The 13,596-nt window shown below is 41.9% G+C and overlaps 1 long non-coding RNA gene across 1 annotated transcript; it reads left to right on the top strand.

The window, feature by feature from the left end:
• Positions 1 to 745: 745 nt before the first annotated feature.
• LOC149310399 (uncharacterized) lies at positions 746 to 13,389 on the top strand. Its single transcript, XR_016281576.1, has 3 exons — positions 746 to 840; positions 4,954 to 5,092; positions 13,258 to 13,389. It is a non-coding gene; the product is annotated as an uncharacterized LOC149310399 (long non-coding RNA).
• The last annotated feature ends 207 nt before the right edge of the window (positions 13,390 to 13,596 follow it).

Consider the following 13,596-nt stretch of genomic DNA (forward strand, 5'->3'; position numbering starts at 1 on the left):
ATTTCTACAAGTGTAACCATTTCATTTGGTCTTAAATCCTAATGTTAGTCCTGACTAGAGTAGAACCATTGTCTCTATGAGTTAATTCACCATTCAACGGTTAATTCAACAGGTCTACTCTAATTGAGAGTAACCAACAGGCTTCCAGCCATAAATTTCTGGCTGGTGCATAAGTATTTATCCATGCCTTCAGTGTATCACCTGATTCTTTGGGATTGCAGAAACAGCCACTATGCATTCCCCATTGGATCATGGGGAAATAGTTCAGTATTGTCAATTGGCAGACTGACAGAAACACAGGGGTTGCATAATGTTGGTATTTAAGTGAAAGGTGGAGCAACACAATTACTGTGTAAACTACATGAATATAGATTCACATAACACAAATACAATTTGTCCTTGGCCTAGATGTTCCAAACTTCTCCCAGAAACTATGATCACTGGCTATGCTACCTGGGACTTCTGGGAATTAAAATGCAAAACATCTGGAATACCACTGCCTTTGCTTATCCAGAGAACCATCACCTTGGGACGGCTAGCAGCCATAGAGCAATACATTCACAAACAATTGAGAAGGGTGTTGAAACTAAATACCATTCAAATGAAACTGCACCTCTCTACTGGAATAGATACCCAACAATTTCTCCTAACAAGAGATCAACAGCTCAGCATGTTGCAATCCTTGTTGCCCTATAAATTCACTAGATGTTCACCTCTTATCATCAGCAGTTTGGTTCCTTTTTGTTCAGTGATTCCAGATGACCCATCCAAATCCAAGCATGAAGAAAACTGTCTTCTTCTGGTATCTTATTGCCTACGTCATACTTCTGTCTGCATCAGGTAAACTAGGCAAAGATATAGATATAGATATAGATATAGATATAGATATAGATATAGATATAGATATAGATATAGATATAGATAGATATAGATATATGGGGATTGGCTGCAAAGTTTTTAAAGGGGTGGTGTGTAGGATGGAACATGCCTAGAATGCTTTCTTTTAGGAAGAACACATTTCTCTTATCACAGTAAATGAAGGAAACTGAAGACACTCTTATTTGCAAATTGAACTTTGCAAATAGATCCTTGTCTAGCCATCCATGCTGATAGAAACTTTCCACCAAGCAACCAAGAGGTGAATTTTATACATGATTTGTCTTGTAATTATAACTAATATGAGCAAGCGCAGCAAGATAATAGTTGTTTTGAAGTTCCCCTAATATATTCTAGGTCAGGATTTCTTGGAAATGATATCCAAGGTATACAAGAGGCAGTGATAATTATGTTATAAAGCAAGGGTGGACAATGGCAGTGGAGATGGGGGGAAATTCTACCCTCATACGCCTGTGGGACTCACTGGGAGGACTGATACCACCCAGAAGTGATACCAAGTTAGTCTGGATTTGGATTTGGGTGATTTTATGCACCAAGAGTTTGTTGTTCAGGACTAATGCTTTGAAGTCATAGGAGGGTAGATTTCAACTGAATATTTGAAGGAACTTCTTGACAGTAAGAGCAATCGACTAGAGAGATGGCATGGTCTCTTTCTCTGGACATCTTCAAAAAGAGGCTAGAAGCCAAATTGACATGGGTTCTAAAGGATAAACCACTGGAAGACTTTTTGAAAAACTGGAAACAAGTCATCAAATTTTTGAGCAACAAGAAATCCAACAATGTAATAATTTATGGCTATGGTTTTTAGTAACTGCAGTAGGGTTATTCAACTGGATCTCTAATGGTAGAATAATTTATTTTTTCATTACAGTCAGGATGGGGAAGGATCAGAGCCCTTCTGTATATTAGTTATATGTCTTTTTTGTCTCCCCCCCCCGCCCCTTTCTGTCTCTTTATTTTCTGAACATACATTCACTTTGCTTCTACAGTTGACCTTTCCCATCCACAAGGATTCAGTTCCATGGAGCCCTTGGATGAGAGAAAATGCAGATGTGAAAGCCCCATATTTTCAATAGGCAGTAATGTATACATGCCCATGTCAGCACATCCACATTCATGCATCTCCATTGAATAAATGAGGCATGGCAATCCATGGGTGGTCTCATCCACAAATTGCTAGCCCATTGATGCAGTGGACCCAGTAAAACCTAAGTAATTCATATTAAAAAATAATTTTTAAAAAGAGGCTAGACGCTACCTATTTTGGATGTTCTAGCTGGAGTTCCTGCTCTGAGTGAGTGGCTGGACTCAATGACCTCTGAGACCCTTTCCTTCTATTATTTGGGACTGTATTGAGGGGGTGTTTAAGTGTTTAAGCTACCTGTGGATCCGGGAATGGCTACAGAAACAAAACTGCAATTTATTTATTTTTATTATTTTTGGAGCTTTTGGATTGTGTTTGGCAGGTTGAGGCAAAAATCATTTTTAGGGTAGTGTGAAGGGTTTGGGCACCTTTAAAAAGTCTTCAGGGGCTACAAAATTGGGCCACTTTCCTTACCCACCTTCTTACAACAGTTTTCTGCATAGGCAGCAAAGACAGCAGTGTGGAGGAAAGGGCAACATGGCAAAATGCAGTATTACAATAGGGTTGTTGTTGTTGTTGTTGTTGTTGTGTGCCATCAAGTTGTTTCTGACTTATGGAGACCCTAAGATGAACCTATCATGGCATGTTCTGGGGTTGAGAGTGTGTGACTTGCCCAATGATACCATAGTGGGCTTCCATGGCCAAGCAGAGAATTAAATACTGATCTCCAGAGTCATAGTCCAACCCACAAACTACTACCCCATACTAGCTCTCAAAGACAATGGGGAGGCAGTAGAAAAAGGTATCTCCATCACCACTCCAGCTCCTGAGAAGATATGATCCAGCAGAAAAGCTTTCTTCTCAACAGAGAGGGCTTCTGCTGCCACTCCTGACATCATAATTTTCATGGCCACATTATCCCTAATACTACACCAGCACTTAGGGCAGAAAAATGAAATGCATAGATATAGGATGGGGGACACCTGGCTTAAGGAGACTACATGTGAAAGGGATCTAGGAGTCCAAGTAGACCACAAGTTGAACATGAGTCAACAGTGTGATGCGGCAGATAAAACGGCCAATGCAATTTTAGTCTGCATCAACAGAAGTATAGTGTCTAGATCAAAGGAAGTCATAGTGCCACTCTATTCTGCTCTGGTCAGGCCCCACCTGCAATATTGTGTCCAGTTCTGGGCACCACAATACAAAAAGGATGTTGAAAAACTGGAGTGTGTCCAAAGGAGGCTGACCAAAATGGTGAAGGGTCTGAAAACCATGCCCTATGAGGAATTACTTAGGGAGCTGGGGATGTTTAGCCTGGAGAAAAGAAGGTTAAGAGATAATATGATAGCCCTGTTTAAATATTTGAAGGGATGTCATATTGAGGAGGGCACAAGTTTGTTTTCTGCTGGTCCAGAGACTAGGACCCGGAACAATGGATGCAAGCTCCAGGAAAACAGATTCCACCTCAACATTAAGAGGAACCTTCTTACAGTAAGGGCTGTTCGACAGTGGAACACACTCCTTCCTCAGAGTGCAGTGGAGTCTCCTTCCTTAGAGGTCTTTAAACAGAGGCTGGATGGCCATATGTCGGGGATGCTTTGATTTAGAGTTCCTACATGGCAGGGGGTTGGGCTGGATGGCCCTTGTAGTCTCTTCCAACTCTATGATTCTATGATTCTAAGAAAAAATACAATATCAGGAGGCATGTGTAGATGATAAGACTGGGCCTCTCCTGCACCATCTCCCTAATTGTCAATGCTGTAATCCCAAGAATCTTTACTCACCCATACCCATTTATTAAATAATAGCAGCCACCTAGACTGAATAATAATAATAATAATAATAATAATAATAATAATAATAATAAAATTTATTTGTATCCTGCCCCTCTGAGAACAATCGGGGTGGCTAACAAGTTAAAAATATACAACATATCAAATCCCTGGTACCCTCCCCCCCTTAAAAAAGTATTAAATCTAACAAAGAATTAAAACCATACAGGTTAAAACTGACCAAAGGGTCAAACAACAAGACAATACAACAGAACAACAGAACAATAATCAATACAACAGTGATCAATGGGAGCAGCAGTATCTCTTTATGGGAGTTTCCTGAGGCCGGGTTGGCTATTCTGGAAAGGCCTGCTGGAAGAGATCCGCCTTAACAGCCTTTTTAAAGCTGTCCAAGGATGTAAGCAAACGGATCTCATCCGGCAGGCCATTCCACAGTCTGGGGGCGACGATGGAAAATGCCCTCTGGGAGGTAGCCGAGAGCCTAGATTTTTGTGGCTGAAGTAGGCCCTCCCAGAGGAGCGGAGTGCGCGGGGAGGATTGTAGGGGAGAAGGCGGTCCCGAAGATAGTGTGGACCCAAGCCATTTAGGACTTTAAAGGTGATAACCAACACCTTGTACTGGGCACGGAAACTAATAGGCAGTATCTACACTATGCTGATATGAAATGCTGATCCCATTTCAACTGCCATTGCTGTTGCTTTAATCCTTCAAGTCACTGCCTAATTATGGTGGCCCTAAGCTGAAACTATCACATGGTTTTCTTGGTGAGATTTATCCAGAAGACGGTTACCACTGTCTGCCTCTGAGGCTGAGAGGGTATGACTTGCCCATGGTCACCAAGTAGGTTTCCAAGGCTGAGTGGGGATTCAGACCCTAGTTTCCAGAGTCGTAGTTCAACACTCAAACCACTACACCACACTGGATCTATACACCTCCACTTTATGGTATTCCTGAGTTTATAGCCTTATGCAATACTGATCATTCTCACTATGCAAGACTTCTGTGTACCTGAGCAAAAACTACACATCCCAGGATTTTATAGGGTAGAGTCATGAAACTTAAAGTAGCATCAAACTGCTATAATTGTTCAGTGTGGATCTACCACTGCCACCCCTACATTCTCCAGTGTAATTCATCCTTACCAAATTAGAATTTTGTATTTTTCACTCAATGCAGGATGGGGGGAGATACGCCACAAGTTACCAACAAATGACGAAGAATGTATTAAATGGGGAGCTTTTTGTGGCTTCCTCATCTGTGTTACACCAGATATTGCCCGAGGCCAATGTGGTTTTGCACGTCCCTGCTGTTTCCGGTAAGCTTGCCTCACTTGTGGGAATATCACATCATAATTTTAAATTGATAAACTGGTATGATGAGACACTGCCCTATGATCCTCCAACATAGTGCAGAATATAAAAGTAGTCATCCATCTATCCATATATTACTAAATATTCAACCATATCTTCTTCAACATATCCTGTTTCATCTGATTACAGAACAGAGACAGATCAGGCCTGGTGAGTAGCAGGACTTTGGACAGGAAATCTCTAGGGAAAAACAGGAATCTCCAAAAAAGGGGGGAGGGAGGGGGCTTGGATAGATTCCTGCTGGAAATCCTGCTGCCAGTCAGTGTTGACAATATTGCCTAGTTGGCCCAAGTGTCTAAGGTTTAATGTACATGGAAGAAATAGTGCAGTTTGACACCGCTTTATCGGCTACTGCTCAGTGCTATGGAATTTGGGCATATGTAATTTTATGAGATATTCTGCCTTCTCTATCAAAGAGCTCTGGTGCCACAACAAACTACAAATCCCAAAATTCCATAGCATTGAGTCATGGCAGTTAAAGTAGTGTCAAACTACATTATTTGTGCACTGCAGAGGCAGCCCATGTCAATGTAGGGCCACTTCCTCTGTTCATATCCCGTGTGTGTGTGTGTGATTGTAAGCCCACTTCTTCTGTTCCAATCATAGATAGATAGATAGATAGATAGATAGATAGATATGTGCACACTTACACACACATACATATTCAGGTGCCTGTCCAGTCTGCTTTTGTATATGGTTAGAAGAAGATGCCATCTTGTTCCCCACCTCAGGCCTTTTTGTTGTTATGGTTCAAAAGTTATGGTGGTTAGCATCAACCATAACCTCGGACATCTCATAAATGAAAACTGGGACACACGTGGCCAAGCAACATCAGGGTTCAGTCAAGAAGACATAAGTTATTAACAAGGGAAAACACACAAGCTAAGAGAAGGTGCAGCAGTTTGCTTTTGTCTGAGCTTAGTGGGTAGTGAGAGGTTCTGCTCTTCCTTTCTCCTCCTGCTTGCTGAATTAATTCAGTGCAAACTATTTTTTTCATTTTGAGCTCAGTTTGCAATAACTGAACTAAGATGATTAAAAGGGGGAAAGTGAGAGGAAATGAGAGAAACTGGGATATTTTAAAAGCAGTTGAAAAATCAGGAAGAGAGAAGATTAATCAGGATTGTCCCTGCCAAACTGAAATGGGTAGAAGGTACACTTTTCAACAGGCTGCAGTAGAGGGAGATGAGACGGTATGCCAATCCACAGATGCTGCTAAAAGACCAGTTCCTTTCCCCCCTCTTCCTTCACTGTCTCCCTTTCCTCTTTTGTTATACCTTTTCAGGTTGTCAAGCTGCAGGAAGGCAAGGGTATATTAAAGTAGGCAATGCCCTGAAGCAGTTCTCAAAAGACTATCCCCTTTCTATATGTGATCTATATAGGAGTGGTGTTATAAAAAATAAAAAAATAAATCATAAATACACCACGAATACAGAATTCTTCATTTGGGAATCCCTGCCAAATCAGCATTAAGTCAGCAGGAGGACTCTGTTTCTCCCTCACTTGACTCAACAAATAGTTCAGCAGGACTTGATCCATTGTGAGCCCAGCCCTGCCTCCTAGACCTTGCTTTGGGACATTCCTTAGCTGCCTTCTTGTTTCCGTCTCTGTTCTGTTTGCTGATGCTGCCTTGTCTGTGCTTCCTAAACTTTGTTGTTAGACACTCAGCTATGCTTTGTAAACCTTGTTATGAGACACTCTTTCCTGATTGCATGCATCTGATCTTGGCTTCGCTTTCAGACATTCATCTCTTTTCTTTTTCTGACCCCATGTGTGAGCGATCCTGGCTTTGCTTCCTAGGTCAGAGTTGGCCTGACTACTAACCTCAATCAAACAATTCACTTAAGCAGTGGCACATCAGATGTGGCAAATTTGCTGCCCCTTTCCCTGCCCTGCCCTGCCCTTCCCAGAACATTTGTTTGTTGTTGTTGTGTGCCTTCAAGTTGTTTCTGATTTATGGCAACACTAAGGCAAACCTATCATAGGTTTTTCTTGGCAAGTTTCCTCAGAGAGAGTTTGCCATTGCTATCCTCTAAAGCTAAGAGAGTATGGAGATTATTGCATTTTTGGAATAAAATAATTTACAAATAAGCAACTGCTCCCCAATGGGAGACAGTTGCAATTTGGGTTGCTACTAGGAATTATTGCATGCAATGTACCACCGCTGCCAATAGGTGGCTGCATCCTGGCTGCATCCTCGGTCCCAGGTGAGCTTCAGAGACTGCTTTTCCAAGCCGGGAGCTTTCCCACTTGGAAAAGTGACCTCCAAAGAACGTCTGGGAGCCAGGGTGCAGCCAGGATGGAGCTGCCCAGCAGCAGCAGTGGCAAATTACATGTGATAATTCCTGGTAGCAACCTAAATTGTGACTGTATCCCATTGGGGAGCAGTGGCTTTATTTGTAAATGTGATAATCTCCTATGGCTTACTGAAGGTCACCCTGTGGGTTTCTCTGCTCAAGCCAGGATTCAATCCCTGCCTTCTCAGTATTATAGTCCACTCAAACCATTACACCATGCTGTCCCAGAACATGGTGTAATGGTTTGAGTGGACTAGAACACTGGGAAGTCAGGGTTCAAATCCTGGCTTGGCCTTGGAAACTCAATGGGTGACCTTGGGCAAGTCACAAAGTAGCTGCACAGTTTTCCAGAGTTCACAATTTTTCTTAGTCACCATTTTGCCTTCTACCTCACAATGCTTAAGGAGCCCTGGTGGCGCAGTGTTAAATGCCTATACTGCAGCCACTCACTCAAAACCACAAGGTTGCGAGTTCAAGACCAGCAAAAGGGCTCAAGGTTGACTCAGGCTTGCATCCTTCCGAGGTTGCTAAATTGAGTACCCAGATTGTTGGGGGCAAATTAGCTTACAGTTGTAAACCCCTTAGACACTGCTTAGGCGGTATGAAGCGGTATATAAATGAAGCTTGTTTGTTCACCTTTCCCAGCCATGCATCATCTAATTTCTTAAGAAGTTCACCTGTGCCAGTTGGTGACAAAGGTGGTGGTGGTGGTGGTGGCATCAGGCTAATGGTGGTGAGGCATAAGCAGCCCATGGGGGGAGGGAGAAAGAGGGAGGGAGACTCTGTGAGCCAGTAACCTGCAGCTTCCTAAATACCTAGCTCTGGGTGTGAGGATGAATTACTTTCACCATTAACTCCAGGAAAAAATTGGTGTCCATGTTGGTGAGTCTTAGATCCACCTTTATTGAAAAAAGTATATTTTTGTCCCACACCCTGGGAAGGGAGGCCCCAAGTTCAGCATTCAAACTTTCTAATATAGAAAGTGTCACTCACAGTATATTGCACATGTGCTGGAGTAACTTTCTATCCAATGAACATTCCTGACCAAATGTTTACAATATCTACACATGTTGTTGTTGTTGTTGTTGTTATATAAATAAAAAAGAGAGAGAGAAGAAACTCCAGAAGAGAAGCTAAGATGGGCTCCAGCCTGAGCCCTAGAAAGCATTTGTCAGCCAGTGAGTTAGCAGTAGACAAAGGAGCTTATCGCACAGGCACTAGAGAACGGGCCCGGCAGGAACAGAAGGGAGTGGGAAGGGAATGGAATGGGGATATCATGTATTTTACCACATGGGGCAACACCACCGATGCCGCCGGAAGTCCCCATTCCAGTCTCCATCCATTCCACAGAGGCCAATTTTCAAGAACTGTTCTATCAAGGATTTTCTTGAACCTTGTTTGACTTGCAATGTTCTTATGTTTTCCTATTGATTGCCACTGTATGGATATTGCTTATTGTTATTGGCTGTTTTATATTGCTGGGGGGCTGGGAAGGGATTAGTTTGCTTTTATTGTATTTTTATTGTATCTTCACTGTTGTTAGCCACCCAGATTCCTTGTTGATTGGGAGGAATAGAAATAAATTATTTATTATTTATTATTATTTACCTAGAGCTGGGAGATCCTTCACCATGGAAGGTTGAGCTACTCTTGATTTTAGTACTTGTTCTCTCTGTGGTGACTTGGAGTTGAACATGAACTGTTCCACTGCTAGACCCCATTTCTTCAGAGATTTGACACTGGTGTCAGAGCTTCTGTTCAACTCAGAACACCTGCAGGAGGAGAGGCAATGACCTTATGAATGGATTGCTGCCTCTGTGGCAGTGGATTCACCAGCCACCCTGGTGTCTAGGGACATCATCTTAGGCATCTATGCCACAGATCCTACCTCTTAAAGCTTCCAGTAAAGCATTCAGCAAGCTGGTGTCTCACAAAGCCAGTGATGGTATGAAGCTCCAGCTTTTTTTGGCCTCCACCCTCACCCCCCTCAGGCTCTCCTCTTCCCATTTCAGCCATCTTCTTCCTTCTCTTCTTTTCTGGATAGGATGTGGTTCATAAGTGGCAACGGGCATTCTCCTCCTCCATTGGTTTGGGTTGGTGGTTAATGATGCAGTGGGAGAAGGCATTTGGCATGACAGTCTGTCCTACACCTTGCATTCGGATATTCTATTGCTTGGGCTTTGTTCCCACCCACCCGACTTTGTAAATGATTTCCTTTGGCTGTCCTTCCTAGACCTTGATTTTAGATATTCCCTTTCTGATTTTTAATTTTTTGTTTGTTCCTGATTCTTCCTGAACCTGACCTTGGTAATGCTTTGGTAACCTTGCTTTCACATATTCCTTATCTCCTTCTTTATCTGCCGATCTGCTTCTTCTTTGCTTGCTCCTCTTATGACTGCCCTTGGCTTAACCTCCTAGACCTGGTTTCCAAATATACTTTATCTCCGATTTTCTCCTAACTCAGGTGTTGACTGACCTTGGATTATCTACTGAGACTTTGCTTCTGACAGTTCCTTAGAGGCTTAGTGTTCTTCCAGATCACTTCCTGTTGGGGGAAGGCCTCTCTGGGACTAAAATGGTCCAGAGAGAACCAAAAATGTACCAGAAGTGATTCCTATGTCCTGTATGGTTCGAGGGGCAAAAATATCAATTTGGAGGGATGTGGCCCTCCAAGGTTCCCTGAGGAGCAATGCAGCTCTACAATCCCTGGCAATCACCCATCCTTGCCTTACTTGCTTTTTCCTACTTTCTGTCTGTCCTGGCGAGGCAGGGACCATCCTGTTCAATCTTCTGCCAACCCCTTTTTCAGCTGTTTTTACAATGTCCTAGTTTCTTTCTTCTCCTCCCACTTTCCCTCTTTGTCCTCAGTGTTCTTCACTAGCTACAAACTGGGACGCCCAATAAAGGAAAGTTGCTTGCCCTTTAAAAAATGGAACTTCCCGTATAAAACAGGACACCTGTCAACCCATGTTCAAAGTGCAAGAACAGTTTGCACTTATTTAACTCAACAGAAGAAGAGAGTCTGTCCTTTCCGGCAGATTCAGGCAAAAGCAAACTGCTGCAGCATCGCCAGGCTTGTGTGTTATTCCTCATTAATAACTGTTGCCATCTTGACTATACTCTGAAGTTGCTTGGCCATATGTGCCCTGGTTCTCATCTGTAAAATATTCAAGAGTTTGGCATGTTGACTCTTTGTGAGGCTTTTTCGGAGTCTATTGGAACTATTGCTACTGCCATTAACATTTGCTGCTGGGGATCAGGAGAGTTCCCCTCCTCAAGTGTTGATCTGAAGTATACATGTGACATATATACATTTCCTATGCAAAGCATATGATCCAAAGTATATGTCTAAATAGGATTAATACCTTACCAATAGCAGCATTCCTCAGACTGTTTACAGCAACGTCAGAAACGTGGTCACCTGAACTGAGTGTTGCTATTTCAAGAAGCAGAAAGAATTCCTTACAGAATTTTGCCATGATTTCACCCATTCAGAGCTTTGAGAGGCTTCTGGCCATACCCAAGGTACAAAAATAGGTTGTGCAGTTGGTTACATAATAGCATTTACTACCTCTGTAATAACAAGAACAAATGGCAAAGAGCCTATCTTGTGCTTGTGTAGTACCAATCTACACTTAAGTAGTTATGCAATGTTTGCACGGGACCAGCTTTGTTGAATATGAGTGTTATGCAACCAGCTGCATAGCTGCTTGTTGTCAATTCTAAAATAAGGAACACGCCATTTTTAAAAAAATTATTTATTTATATCCTACTTGTTAGAAATGCTCTCAGAGCATGGCTGTTTCTGCAACTCCAGTGAATTAATGACAAATAGTTACATCCCATCCAAGAATGCATCCAACAGCTGCATGGATGCCACAATTCAAAAAGGATGTTGACAAGCTGGAGCATGTCCAGAGGAGGGCAAGCAAAATGGTGAAAGGTCTGGAAACCATGCCTTATGAAGAGAGACTTGGGAGCTGAGTAGGTTTAGCCTGGAGAATAGAAGGTTTAGAGGTGATATGTTAGCCCTCTTTAAATATTTGAAGGGGTGGCATAATGGGGATGAAACTAGTTTGTTTTCTGCTGCTCCAGAGACTACAACATAGAGCAATGGACTCAAGCTATGGAAAAGGAGATTTGACATAAACATTAGGAAGAACTTCCTGATGGTAAGAACTGTTCAACAGTGGAATACACTGCCCTGGATTGTGGAGGGGGCTCCTTCTTTGGAGGTTTTTAAACAGGAGCTGAATGGCCACCTGTTTGAGTGCTTTGGTTCTGTCTTCCTGCATGGCAGGGGGTTGGACTGGATAGCCTTTGAGGTCTCTTCCAACTCTTATTATATACACTGAGATCTTCTGGGGAAGCTCCTCTCTGGTCTATGATCCATACTGATGCAAATGGTGGGAACAAGTAGAGGCCTGCTTGGTGGCTGCTGCCAGACTCTGGAACTCCCTTCCAAAAAGGTTAGACTACACCCTCCTTGCTCGCTTTCTGCAGCAGCTGAAGTCTTTTTTTCTTTCAACATGAAAGGGAAATGAACTTTGCATAATGTTCTGTTTTGTTTATTTATTGTTTGCTTTCCAGTAGTTATTTTTTAAACTAGTTTTAATTTCACTGACAGTTTGATTACATTTTTAATTTTTCTGTGATGCAATTTTTTAGCAATGTTTTAACATTGTTTTAATGCTTGTAAACCATTATGAGGCTCCCGTTGGGAAAAAGGGGTGAGGGAGCATTTACCTTAGTTCAAGTCAATCAATTAGGGATGTAATTCTTTAGTAAGTTTCTTCTTGAAAGAAGCAACTAGAAATTTTAACATTTTTTTCCTGTTGCAAGAAATTCTTCCATCACCATAGTTTTGAAGCAGTCTCTTTGCGATTTGGAATTTATTCTGTGCAAAATTTGTATGTGGTTATTAGCACACAGAAAGCAGCATTTTCTGTGAAGGAAACAGAATTTTATATGCAGAAATATTATTTTCTGCTCAAGAAACTGGCTTCCTGACCAGAAAAATTCTTTTCTATCCAAATCCACTATGTGCAAATTTTGTACAGAATATATTCTGAACTGAGAAGATTATTGACACCACAGTATTTTAATCATCAGATTTCTAAACACTCAAAGAACATGTTTTTGACTATTTCTCAAATATTTTCTTTCTACTCTATAATCAATCCATTTTTTTAAAAAAAAATGATACACATGCCTATGGACTCTTCAGTCTTCATGACAGTTTTTACATGTCCAGTTTCCAAATGTTAAAGCTATGCTGGACTCAGTCAGGTAGACAAGAAAAACACAAGAATACACATTGGACTTTATCGCACTGGTCTTCAGGGCCGTTCTGAACAGTTCTCAAAAATTTCCCCCTCTGGAACGGATTGAGAACGGAAGAGAGGGGGAACGGAACGAATGAGGGACTAGTGTGTGCGGTAAAATCCGTCCCCCACTCGTTCCGTACTCGTTCCTGCTCCTTCCGTTCCGTCCTCAGAACAGACCCAGAAGGAACAGTGCGATAAACTTCATTGGCTAGAATCCTTTCAGTGTCATGGACTCATAAGATCTTTTTACACATGCAATTGTGTTTTTTATTGCCTGTTGACAATTGGACATATTCAGTTCATGGTTGTATAAGTAGAGTTCCAAATATATAACCATTTTCCATCAATGTAAGGCTGCATCTGCACTGCAGAATTAATGCAGTTTGATACCACATTAACTGCCATGGCAGTCCTTCAGACAACCCAGCCCTAAGCTTCTTGCTTAGCCTGCTGTGCCATCTGTCTTGACTACTGTTTTTTTTTATGCAGATTTTAGAGAACAATGAATTACAGCTTCTACATCTAACCATAATGGATGACACCAACAATACAATGCTTCATCTTCAGATCCAGTGAGACCTCCAGTCACTGAAGATGGCAAGAGAAAAAAAATAAAATGAAACTGATGAGAAAAAATACTTGGTTTTGTATGATGTTATTGACCAAAATACAATCATCTTTGCAAATATCAGACCTACTGTATTATTTGAGGCCTGCTATATTAAGCTTATGCACTAGGCCTAAGTCTTATTATTGGGCACAATAAGGTAGCTCCCCAGGCAGGGAATTCAGAGCCATAAGGAAAGGGAGAAAATTCTAAATTATGTT

Source organism: Sceloporus occidentalis, unplaced genomic scaffold (assembly GCF_023333645.1).
Source record: "Sceloporus occidentalis isolate IW3139 unplaced genomic scaffold, rSceOcc1.0.p SCAF_6, whole genome shotgun sequence".
Classification (NCBI taxonomy): domain Eukaryota; kingdom Metazoa; phylum Chordata; class Lepidosauria; order Squamata; family Phrynosomatidae; genus Sceloporus; species Sceloporus occidentalis.